The sequence below is a fragment of the Giraffa tippelskirchi genome, chromosome 5 (genome assembly GCF_054371585.1).
Source record: "Giraffa tippelskirchi isolate mGirTip1 chromosome 5, T2T-mGirTip1v1.2.pri, whole genome shotgun sequence".
Lineage (NCBI taxonomy): Eukaryota > Metazoa > Chordata > Mammalia > Artiodactyla > Giraffidae > Giraffa > Giraffa tippelskirchi.
The window spans coordinates 135292689-135305186 of record NC_137279.1 but is presented as its reverse complement, the minus strand read 5'-3'; positions in this window follow the sequence as shown (position 1 = coordinate 135305186).

Below are 12498 nucleotides of genomic sequence, written 5' to 3'. Positions count from 1 at the left end.
CCCCACCCCTGGAAAGGTCTTCTCCCTTATAGTTTCACAGGCTAGAGGGGGAGGGGAGCAGGAGAGAGCCAGTTAGGTGCCCTGACAATGGTGCTGGAACAGAGCTGAATTCCTAATCAGGAATGCCAGATGACTTCCTCTCGCTTGTGTAGTCCTCTTCCCTCGTCCTTCCTGAACTGTCCACACTTGCGAAATCTGCAGGCTCAAATTTGCCTGACCTGCTCCTCTGAGTCTGCCTCCAGGGCGTAATAAATAATTCCCGGAAAACACAATTCTCACGACCGCTCAAGAGTAGTGAGAGGCCTTCAGGCAGCGGCTATGGGTCTTTGAGCCTTGACTTCTCCTTCCCTTAATCTCTGGGCTCTGCACCATCTGTGGACAGTCCTCTCACTCACTACTGGCAGGCCGATGTCGACTGGTCTACTTCAGAATACTAGCCAGTCGGGATGAGAATGACAGAACTTTGGGGATGAATCCTAGGACCGAACACTTAGGAGAGACTTAGAAGCTCCTGGCTCTACCTACTGCCAGAACCCCCTCCCCACCTGCTCGGCAGGAGGCGACCCAGGCCTTTCTCCCTAATCTCTGTGGTGCCCACTCTAACTCCTTCTGCAGTTCATCCTCCAGACGTGTTAGACATTCTTCTGAATATTAATTTGAAACTCACTTCCCTGTAACTTTTAGCTCCTGTTTATGTTTCTCCTCCTGGCACTTTTCAGAATGAATTTAATCCTCTTCCATATGTCATAGTTAAATAAGTCTGTGCTCCAACCTTCATCCCTACTTGCACTGCCAGCCTTTCTTTTCCTCCCTGTTTCTTTTATCCATGGAGAAGAATTTATGGTGGCTACAATGATTCCTTACGTGATCTGATCTTCAGGCCTTCATTTCCTGATTACTTGCTTCCAGGTATACTTGAGTTTGTCAAGGTCACTGTAAAAAATGAGATACTGATGGGTTAGATCTTGGGAGCCAGTAGATTGGTGGTCCACTAGATCTTCCCTGAGTGCTGACTTCAGCAAGTCTATCTGCATCTTTAAGGGACCTAAAGTGTTCTATTTACATACCTACCTTCCCTACTAAACTGTGAGCACTAATTCTCTTGTCTTCCCAGCCCCAGTGCTAGTACAGGCATAAATTTCAGAATCCAAGAGAAAATATGGTACAGGAGAGTAGAGTCTTAAATTCTTTGTATCTCCAGACCCTGACACAAAGCCTGGTAACCAGCAGGCACTTAATAACTGTATGGTCTATCAACCAGTTCATTTGTTTCATGAAAGCAGGCTGAGCTTGCATTTAGTTTCTTAGCGATATGTCAATGCTTATGGTTAACTGAAATCCTGTGGTCTAATTCTTGTGACATTCTGTAAGGATCATCTGCCAATTCTACTTGTACTGTTGACCTTAATGTAAATTTAGGACTTGACATTTGTGTAAAAAACCCTTCCAAAATTTGGCCACTTAAAACAACAATGACATAATTTGTCACAGTTTTGTTGGTTGACTGGGTTTAGCTGGGTGGTTACTCCTGTAATTCCTCATTCAGTTAGGAGCCTGGCTGTGAACTGGATGTCTGAGACGACCCCTCAGCCCCCAGGGTTTCCCTTCTTGTGGCTTCTCATCATCTATAGTCTAGTCTGAGCTGCTTTACAGCCATGGAGCTGGCTTCTGAGAGGGGGTGTTCCAGGTAGACAAGCCCCACTGTACAAGTACCTATTAAACCTCTTGAGTATGGCACACTCCCTGATGCCTCATTGGTCAAAACAAGTCACATGATCACAGAGTCAAGGTGGGAGGGCACTGCACAAGGTCATGGATGGCAAGAGGTGTGGTTCATTAGGGGCCATCAACGTTACAGTTTACCATGTTTACCCTTATTAAACTTCACTGTCACACATTTGAGAGGGAGTATTTTTTTTCTCATTTTTTTTCAAAATCCAAATTTTGTGGATGATGAGGGAGGTGAGGAGGAAGATGCATCATTTATTGTCTACTGTGTGCCAGGTTGTTCTTCACATATTTATGACTCATGAAAATAATCTGAAGGACAGAATTACTCCATTTTAGAGATGGGTGAGATTCAGAGAACCTCAATAAATTCCTCAAAGTCTCCCAATTAGTTGAAAGGCAGGATTTCAACCTAGATCTCTAATCCAAAGAATGTTTGTGTTTGTTTGTTTTGTTTTTAATTACTGAACCACACTGCTCTCTCTTGGAATTTGTGCTTTTAGCTCAAAGAAATATACAGTTGTTTTCCAAATTTTAATAAGGAACTCAAGAAGTCAGATGATGCAAAGTAACTTTTCTTTCTCTGGAGTTCTTTAAATGTTTCAATCTCATTTTGTCCTGGGATATTTTGGTTTCTTTTGTTTTACATAGCTAATTCCTATAAGCAGTGAAGGAGCCCCCAAATGCTGGTCATACAGTAGAGCTGGGATGTTTAAATATCTGGATGAAGGTTCTTATAAGACTTTATAAACATAGCTGTAAGGGAGGATTGCTATACAAAAATAGCTCAGTCTGAACTTGAAGTCAATCTTAACTCCATCCCTACTGTCTGAATTCCCAGTCTAATTTGCCTCCAAGTAGAGAACTATGCTTTTTTCTTTATCTACTCTGGTAAATTATTAAAGGGCTCTTCTGCCCATGGAGGGAGATCATTAACTACCTGGGAGATTGCAGAAGACATCTGGCAGGTGCAGCAAGGTGAACCTGGGCTGCTCTGACTAGGATGGCAGAACTAAGTGTCCTTAGGCAGCTTCCACTGGTGGCCAGAATGACAGAGAGGCCACCAGTAGGCAAGGGTGGGTGGTGGGGATGGGCCAATGGGCAAGAATGGAGGTGAGGATGGGATGGGGGAAGGGGACCTCCCCTGTGCAACCTACAACCTCATTTTAAAATTTTAAACTCATTTAGCTAATAAAAATCCCATTTGCCTGGCTAAACATGTGCCAATATGTATCTGCACCTACCCACACTCCCTCCTTTCTGTTGTGGAGGATGGGGCTACTGGGTGACAGCCCTGTTACCTGTAAAAGTAGAGGCTGGGGCAAATGCCAGATTGCTCACTGGAGAAATGCTTGTGTAGGTGACATGGGAGAGCAGGAGACATGGGAGAGCAGGAGACATGGGCAGGAGCCATAGACCCTCAGCCAACCTCTTCACCAGCCCAACCTCTCCACATCACAGGTGAGGTGACATGGGGGTTACGTGACATGGCCAAGTCCCTGACTTCATTAGTGTAGAGATGGGGATACAAGCTACCTCTCCTACTTCTGTGAATGTTAAGTCACTTCAGTCATGTCCGACTCTTAGTGACCTCATGGACCATAGCCTGCCAGGATCCTCTGTCCATGGGATTCTCCAGGCAAGAATACTGGAGTGGGTTGTCATGCCCTCCTCCAGGCAATCTTCCTGACCCAGGGATTGAACCCGGGTCTTTTGTGTTCAAAAGAACTCAGATTCTTTACCATCTGAGCCAGCAGGGAAGTCCCTCCTACCTCTAGGGCAGGTTTTTTTCCTTGGCACTGGGTGCTGTTGCTGATTTCAATAGCTTTAACCAGTGTATTGGGTGGACCCACGGAAAGCACATTTCCCAGAGAGTCTAGGGACTGGAACACTAAATTTTGGCCTTCAGACCAATAACTCACAGCCTAGTTAGTCTCGTGTCCTCGTTCCATCCTTCACTTACTACTCATTTTGGAAAGTGATTGCAGTTGTTGGAGAATTCACTTGTCTGTGATTCTGCTTTCAGCTTTTCCATCTACAAAGTGGGCCCTGAGTACAACCTTTCATTCCTTCCTTGCTCAAAGATCTGGGAAGGATTCCTGCTGTAATGTGAGGTTCATCTGGAATGAGAGTCATTCTTCACCATTCACCCTTGTGGTGCCAGAACTCAGCCGTATGCAGCCTCTGATTCACTCTGACCCTGCAATACATGCACAAAAAAGCATCTTTTTTTGATTTGGTGAATGATCCTCTCCTTTTTTGGATGGAGGCACCAGTTGGCCTATGGGGCTAAAGTTGGCAAGGAAAGGGGTGATGGAGGTATGAGACTAGGAGAAAGACTCATCCATGATTATTTAAGCTTATTTAATGTAGGTGTGCTACTCCTTGCTGAGACTACTGTCTGGGAGTCTATGTCCCTGACCTTTGGGAGGTCACATCTGTGGGAGAAGCAGATCAAAACAAATTATTTATTTATTTTTTGCAGTATTTCTTAAATAGCTTTATTGAGGTATGATTGAAATATTGGAAGCTACACATATTACAAATGTACATACACCCATGAAACCATCACCACAATCATGATAATAAAAATATCCACCACCATTTAAAATTTCCTCATGCACCTTTTCTTTTTTCCTTTTTCTTTTTAAATTAATTTTTAATTGGAGGATAATTGCTTTTCAATGTTACATTGATTTCTGTCATACAACAACGTGAATCAACCATAAGAGTATACATATGTCCCCCGCCTCTTGAACCTCCCTCCCACACTTCTAAGCTGTCACAGAGCACCAGGCTGAGCTCCCTGTATTATATAGCAACTTCCCATTAGCTATCCATTTTACACATGGTAATGCATATAAAACAAATCATTTTAATTCCCCAGGAATGGGAGGTTATGCAGCATAGCCAAGGCCAGAGATAGGACCAGAACCCACATTGCCCACCTCCCTGGACAGGATTTCCCCTCCACCCCGGAGCTGTTGCCAACTTCAATAGGTGTAAGGAGTGTATTGTGTAAGGTGTAAGCCAGCACGTTTCTCTAGGAGCCCGGAGTTTGGGGGTGAGAGAGGCAGGCACAAAGCCCTGTGGAGGCAGGGCACAGAGCCTCTGCTTCTGACTGGAGCAGCCCAAGGAGGAGACACAGCCTCTGAGCCCCGGAAGACAAGTGGGAAGGCATTCTAGGCTGAGCATCTAGCTTGGGCAGAAGCACAGTGGCCCTTGGTAGTCAGCGGCTACTATGCCTGGCCGCGGCCTTCAACCCCACACAGCACCGTGTACAGGAACCAGGTGCCCAGGGGCTGCCCTTGCATTCTTCCTCGTGGGAGGCCTCCCAAGGAGGTCTGGAGAGCTCTGCCTCAGGTTCTTATTGTCTGAAGTCACTGAGCCTCCTGAAAGTATTTCAAGAATGTGGAGGCCTGACTCACTCTCTTCCTTGAGTTCACAGTCTGAAGTTCATAAAAGCGCTTCCCCCTTTAGTCATTCTTATTCAAACATCGGCTCACATGCCTCACAGATGGAGCTGGCAGGAGGAATCCAGGGACACATTTTTTTGCTCAGTATGTGAAAGTAGATGAGGAGTGAAGGAGATCAAGGAGAGATTATTCACCAAGAGCCAGGCCCCTTTGGCAGGGGCTGTCGATGTGTGCAGGGAACTGCTGGCTGACTCGGAGCAGAGACCCCAGTAGAAAGGAAAGCTGTGGAAGCCAGACTCTCTCCAGCCTTAGTTTCTTCAACAGCCTCTCTACACCTACTGTAGAGAGTCAGGCTTCCCTGGTGGCTCAGTCAGTAAAGAGACCACCTGCAATGCAGGAGATGTGGGTTCAGTCGCTGGGTCGAAAAGATCCCCTGGAGGAGGGCATGGCAACCCACTCCAGTATTCTTGCCTAGAGAATCCTGTAGACAGAGGAGCCTGGAAGGCTACGGTCCATAGGGTCTCAAAGAGTTGGACATGACTGGAGCGACTTAGCATGCACACCTGCACTCTAGAGAGGCATGATAAAGATGAAATGAGTTAATCCATGTAAAACACTCAGAATACTGCCTGATACATAATAAACACTCAGTAAATACTGGTTTATTACTAATATCATTACTCATAGTTGGCAAAGAGTGAGTTTTCTAAACACAGAGTGATGGGGAGAGAGGGAGTCTTCCTGGAATAAGACTGCATGGGTTACACCTGAAAGGAGAACCTCCCCCTGTGGTGTCTGCAGTGGTCTGGCCGAGGAGGACTTGGGAAGTAGCACACAGTGGGAAGGGCAGTGCCAAGAGAAGAAACTCAACTGTTTGCCTCTGACCAGATGCCAAAGACAAAGTTGTAACTAAAGTCCTTCTTCTGGATGGGAAATAGGTATCAAAACATCCAGAGAAAAAACAAAAGGGAAACAGAAAAGACATTTAGGACTTGGGCTGAGCAGACAAAGAGCCCACTGCAAGTTTCCAAGTTGGTATTATTCACCTTATTTCTCCTGTTGCCATGTAGTCAATGACATTATCAGCAAGACAGGCAAGCCAGGAATGGATCAGATGCTCTGTTTTCCTCCTTTCTGACTTCAGCTCACTTTGGAGGATGCCAGGAGACTTCCAGGTCAAAACTCCCATCCACACCACTGCATCCTAGAACACATCGTCAATTATCTTGACTCACAGGTTTGAGTCTAAGCGGTCTTAGCACTGCTGGAATTCTGCTTGGCTAAGGCAAACCTTTCTGCCTTTCTGAATACTCAGTCTACAGAGAAGCTCTCACTCCTGCCCAACTTAGACAAGGTGCTGAGCACCCTGGCAGAGGTACAGAAAGGGACGCATGCAGCCCCAGAGAGCCTCTGGGACTCATTTGGCAGGCCCACTGCTTTATTTCTTCCTGCTCCCTCAGCCCCTCCGTCCTCATCCCCCCTCCCCTCCTGCTTCAAGTGGCCAAAAGGTTGAGCACCTGCCTCTGGGTGCATCTGCCATTGCATTGCAGTGACCACAAAGTAAGAATCCTACATGAATCTGAAAGGTCCTTAAAAAAAAAAAAAGTAAAAATAGTTCCAGAGGCAGAGAAGATTAAAGAGTTTCACTGAAGGAATTGAAAAAAATTATTAGCGGCTCAAAAAGAGATGGCTGAATACTATAGGAGAAGGCCACTTTAGACCAATGACATTACTCTCTTGATGCATGGAAAGTAATTGAGAGGAGAGTTGAGATGAGGTGATTCTTGAAAGAAGGAAAGGTTATTAGATTCCTTACTATTAATCATGAAAATTCCTCAATTTTTTATTAACCAGCTTTCCCCCCTAATAGTCTGATACATGCTATGTCACGTAATTCAAACTGTGTAGAAGGGAATGAGGTAAAAAGTGAAATTCCTTTTCTCCACTACATACCCTCCTCCACACACCTCCTGAGTCCCACTCCTTAGCAGAAACCACTCTGAACAGTTCCTTCCCTATCTTTCTAGAATTTTCTATGTACATTCCAGCCACCTCTCACACTACTCCTTTTCTTAAGTCATGCACAAAGAGCCTTCAAACTTGGGATCTTGCAGCATTATGCTTCTTTTGTCAGGAAAGCTCTTCCAGTTTTTGTGGCTAGCCCCTTCAGGACTCACGATCTACTTAGGACTGTCACCGTCTCAGAGAGGCAGCCTGAAACATCTCTATTTAAACAGGAACCTCACGGTCACCACCATTCTCTACCCCAACAATCCAGGCTCACCACTGTCTGCCCAACCTGTAGCACAATGTCTGATGCACAGAAGGTATTTGATAAATATATAATGGATGCATGAGTGAGTACATTAGTTGCATATACACACACACACACACATACACTCTCATACAAGTGTATAGATTCTTTTCACAAAATATAAATGCAGTGGTATTATAGCTAGGGGTCTGCAAAAATGATAAGTAACATTTCTTGAGCACATTTGTTCCAAGGCCTATTCTAAGCTTTCATGTACTCTTTCATTTAATTCTTACAACAATCCCATAAGATAGGTACTAATACTATCCCACTTTACAGATGAGGAAACAAAGAAATGGAGACACAGGGAGGTTAACTGACTTCCTTAGGTCACACAGCTTGCAAATGACAGAGCTAGCAAATATACATTTCCCTTAATATTTTTTTTTATACTTTATTTATTTATCTGGCTGCACCGGGTTGTAGTTGCAGCACGCAGGATCTTTTTTCGTTTGTTTTAGCTGCAGCATGTGGGATCTTACATCCCCAACCAGGAATCGAACCCAGGCCCCCGAATGCAGGCCCCCTGCATTGGGAACGCAGCATTTTAGCCACTGGACCACCAGGGAAGTCCCCTCTCTTAATCTTATAATGACTTTAACCTTAGCAAATATATTTTATTTGTTGTGGCAAAATATACATAACAAAACTTAGCATTTTAATCATTTTTGCGTGTACAGTTCAGTGGCATTAGGTACATTCCCATTGTTGTGCAACCACCACCATCCATCTCAGGAACGTTTGTCATCTTCCTAAGCTGAAACTCCACACCCACTTATTAAACAAAAACTCTCCATCCCCTCTTCCTTCCAGCCCCTGGCAAACACCATTATATTTTCTGTCTCCATGAATTTGAATACTTCAGGTACTTCTAGGGCTTCCCAGGTGGCTCAGTGGTAAAGAATCCACCTGCCAAGCAGGAGATACCAGTTCGATTCCTGGATCAGGAAGATCCCCTTGAAAAAGAAATGGCAACCCACCCCAGTATTCTTGCCTGGGAAATCTCATGGACAGAGGAGCCTAGCAGGCTACAGTCCATGGAGTCAGACAAACCTTAGCAACTAAACAACAACAAGGTACCTCATGTAAGTGGACTCACACAGTATTTGTCCTTCTGTGGCTTATTTCACTTTGCATAATGTCTTCTTTAACTGATATTTTAATGAATAATTTTATTGAATAAAATATTTGAGCACATGATATGAAATACAAAAGGTACAAAAGGACATAGAATACAAAGCAAGTTCTTCTCCCACCTCTTTCTCCAGGCACCCCTGGGGCAATCATTCTTCTCAGGACCCAGAAATGCTTTGCTGCTGCTACTGCTGCTAAGTCGCGTCAGTCGTGTCCGACTCTGTGCGACCTCATAGACGGCAGCCCACCAGGCTCCTCTGTCCCTGGGATTCTCCAGGCAAGAACACTGGAGTGGGTTGCCAGTGCCTTCTCCGAGAGATGCATATAGAATTATGTGCCCACATCTACTTTTTATACCAGTCATTGCATATTCTACATACTGTTCTGTCTCTTGCATTTCCCATTTAACTTGGAGATCATTCCATGTCTCTGTACATAGAATAGCCTCTCAGTAACTTTTTTAAACTGAAATATAATATACATAAAGGGAAGTGCACATATTGTAAGAGTCCAGCTGAATAAGTGTTCACAAACTGAACACATCCATATAACTAGCACTCTGATCAAGAAACGTAACATTATCAGTCCCTCCAAGTCTCTCTCTGGTTCCTCTCCAGGCACAGCCCATCCCCTCCTCAAGGGTAGTCACTCTCCTGACATCTTAACAGACTAGATCAGGTTTGCCAGTTTATGTAATTTTTACAAAAAAAAATCCTACTGCATATCCTCTGGTGAAGGGCTCGTTTTGTTCACCACTATGCTGATGAGATCCATCAATGTCACTGACTTTCAGCTGATATTTAACAAATCTCTGAATAAATTAAGACCCTTGATGCTGCCGATGAGACCATCCCTGCCTGTCGGATGTTTTGCTCAGTCTCAGCCTCACAACATTGGCCTTTCTCTAAATGGCATGGTAAATGCCTGAAGGAGTTCCCAAATAGCTGAAATTCACCACCAGATGCAGCTTGTGATGAAAACCAGCAGCCTGGTATTGAGAGGGCTTATGTGGGCATGAGCAGAGGGGAAGGAGGAGCAGCAGCCTTCCTTTCTGATCAGCATCTTTACAGCCACAGCTCAGTAAGACAAGCTTTTGGAGCCCTCATTCACTCAGCAAGGAACTCAAATCTCAGATTCCCTGTACATGAGAAATCATGACAAAGCACTGGTCTGTATTCCCTTTGAAAATGTTACTTTGAAAGTGGTGTCAAAACTACTTCCAAGTAAAGAGCTGAGCAGCTTTAACTAATATCGGCAAAGGGCGTAAGAAAAGAGATGGAGTTAATGTATTCCATCTGTTTGTTTGCTCTCTTGCACCCTAAGACTCAGGACAAAATACCAGTTTGGCAAAGGAATTGTATATACAGGGCAGGAACAAGGTACCAACAGGGAAAGGCTGGACACACTGTCCAATCTGTGTTGGCCACGTATGAACTTGAAATCCCAAACTGGCAAATCTGTCCCCATCCTCATCCCCACCCCTAGCCTGGCAATGACAGGAGTATCTATTCCCAGATATGAGTTGTTATTCGTTAGGACCAATCAGCACGTTCATGTAGGGCCAATCATTGCTGCCCTGGTTGGTTCAGGAGGCAACATGCAGGACTGCATTCTTGTGGTTTGCCCTTCCAGAAAGGCCTTTCCCAAGCACCACATGCTGCCTGCACTGGGTCCAGCAAAAGAAGAGGAGGCAAAGCTGTGCCCTGTGGCAGACTCTGTTTTACCAGAATAATACTGTGCTTCTTGCCTGGGTTGAATGCATTCCTTCTCCCCACATAGGCCTTCTATTGCAAGGCTCAGCCTTTGCACAGTTCAGTCCTTTGCACAGCCTCCAAAAGACCTCTTCTCTATTTACCTGCCAGCTTGTAACAAATAATTATAGTGACTGCTTGGTATCCTTCCAAACTGGTCATGACCTCATTCAGTTATTTTAGCAGCAAAAAAAATTCACAGGAAACCCAAGACAATCCAAAAATCATCTCCTAGCTTTCAATTAGGATGTGCAAAGAGAGAAAAGGAAGGAAGGATAAGCATGAGAAGAGAGAAGAGCTTATGGGAGAAGTTGAAAATAAATCTTTTCCAAGTTCAGAAAGAATATCCCATTTAAGTGCTTTATAAGGTTTTCTTTGATGAGTAGTAGAGTACTGCACAAAGGTGTATAACTTTCTGGCTTTTCAACCAGGCTTCTTTTGGTAGGTGTCTGATACCCACTGCAGACAAGAGGAAAGGATACAGGGGGAGACATGTACTCCTACCGCTAATCAGGGATGGGGAAGGTCTGCAAGACCATTGCCATCTCTCAATTTGTATCACCAGGAGCCTGTGGAGGCCACTCCTGGATAAGTACAACCCTGTCTAGCTCTATTCCACGAAATTATATCACAGTTCTTCCCGGAAACTTCTTCAAAAAGAGAATGGAGATGAGAAATGCCCACAGGGAAGGTTTTCATAGCGGTCCACAAGCTCAACTGGCTGGAATCTGAAGAAGGCAAAAAAAGAGAAAGAAAATGGAATCTTCACCCAAATGATTGAACAGAAGATAAGCAAACATCCGGTGACAGAACAAACAGGCAGGGAATATGACCTACCAGTCCTGGGAAGAGATATAGTTCTTGTATTACTCTCAAAATGTGAGGAGGTTCTAATTAACTCTGTGGCTTTGAACTCAAGTCTGAGCAAAAGCTTCAGTCTTGATTCCTGGAAGAGCTGTATGAAGTGCAAGGGCCAAGGGCTTTTCAAGCTGATAGGATCTGAGAGTCAGTCTCATGTGAACATAAGTTCCCAGAACCAACAGTAGCTGGCAGCAGATAACCTCTCCAAGCTGGAAGATAGCCGAATCCTTGACTGTTGGTGCCAGAAGGTATCTTAGAGATGGCCCAAGCCCCAGTCCTCTGCTTTAGAGATGAGGAAACCTAGATTCAGAAAGGGTAAAAGCTTGTCCCAGGTCACAGAGCTAGGTAATGGCACAGCTGTGACCAGCATCAAGGTGATCTGGCTTTCACTGCCACACCTCAGCCAAGGTGTAACTCAAGATCAAAATAGTCGGGGGCAGAAGGAAGGTGAAAAGTTATGGGTTTTGAGTCATTAGTAATCCTAGCATTAGATACACAGTTGACATCATTAGCCAGCTAACTCTGCTAATGCCCCATGTCCTCAATGTAGAGGCAGTATCTATTGTACTAATGAGGGGACTGGTACCATTAGCCATTTGGCAGACATTTTTTTCAAGTTTAGGGTTCTAGCAGTATACATATATATATGTATATATGTATGTATATATTAATAGAAGGTATCCCTGATGGCTCAGTGGGTAAAGAATCCTCCTGCAATGCAGGAGCTGCAGGAGACTTGGGTTTGATCCCTGGGTTGGGAATATCCCCTGGAGGAGGAAATGGCAACCCACTCCTATATTCTTGCCAGGAAAATCACATGCACAGAGGAGCCTGATGGGCTACAGTCCAAAGGGTCACAAAGAGTTGGACATGATGAGCGCATACACACACACACACACACACACACACACACACATGTGGAGGTTTATATAATGTAATCACTAAATATACATCTTGACCATTTTATTATGTAGATTGAATGAATGAACATTTGTCCTTTAATTTTGCCAGGAAAAAAAAATTCCTTTGAATTATACACAAAGTTATATGGCTTGTAGTTTAAAAACAAAATTGGTTAGGTCCTCCTCCTCTTTTTCACTGTTTATTAGTTTTTAAAAAGTGACTAGTTTTTAAAAAGTAACAAAGGTGTTGAAAGAGCAGACATAAAGTCCATTCAATCATCCCTGGCAGGATCAGGAACATTTGTCCAATGGTGGAGTTCCTGAATCGGGACAAGGGAGAAGGGCTTGCCTATGAAAGGCATGGGTAAGCCGGTATATTTTTAGATGCTTAT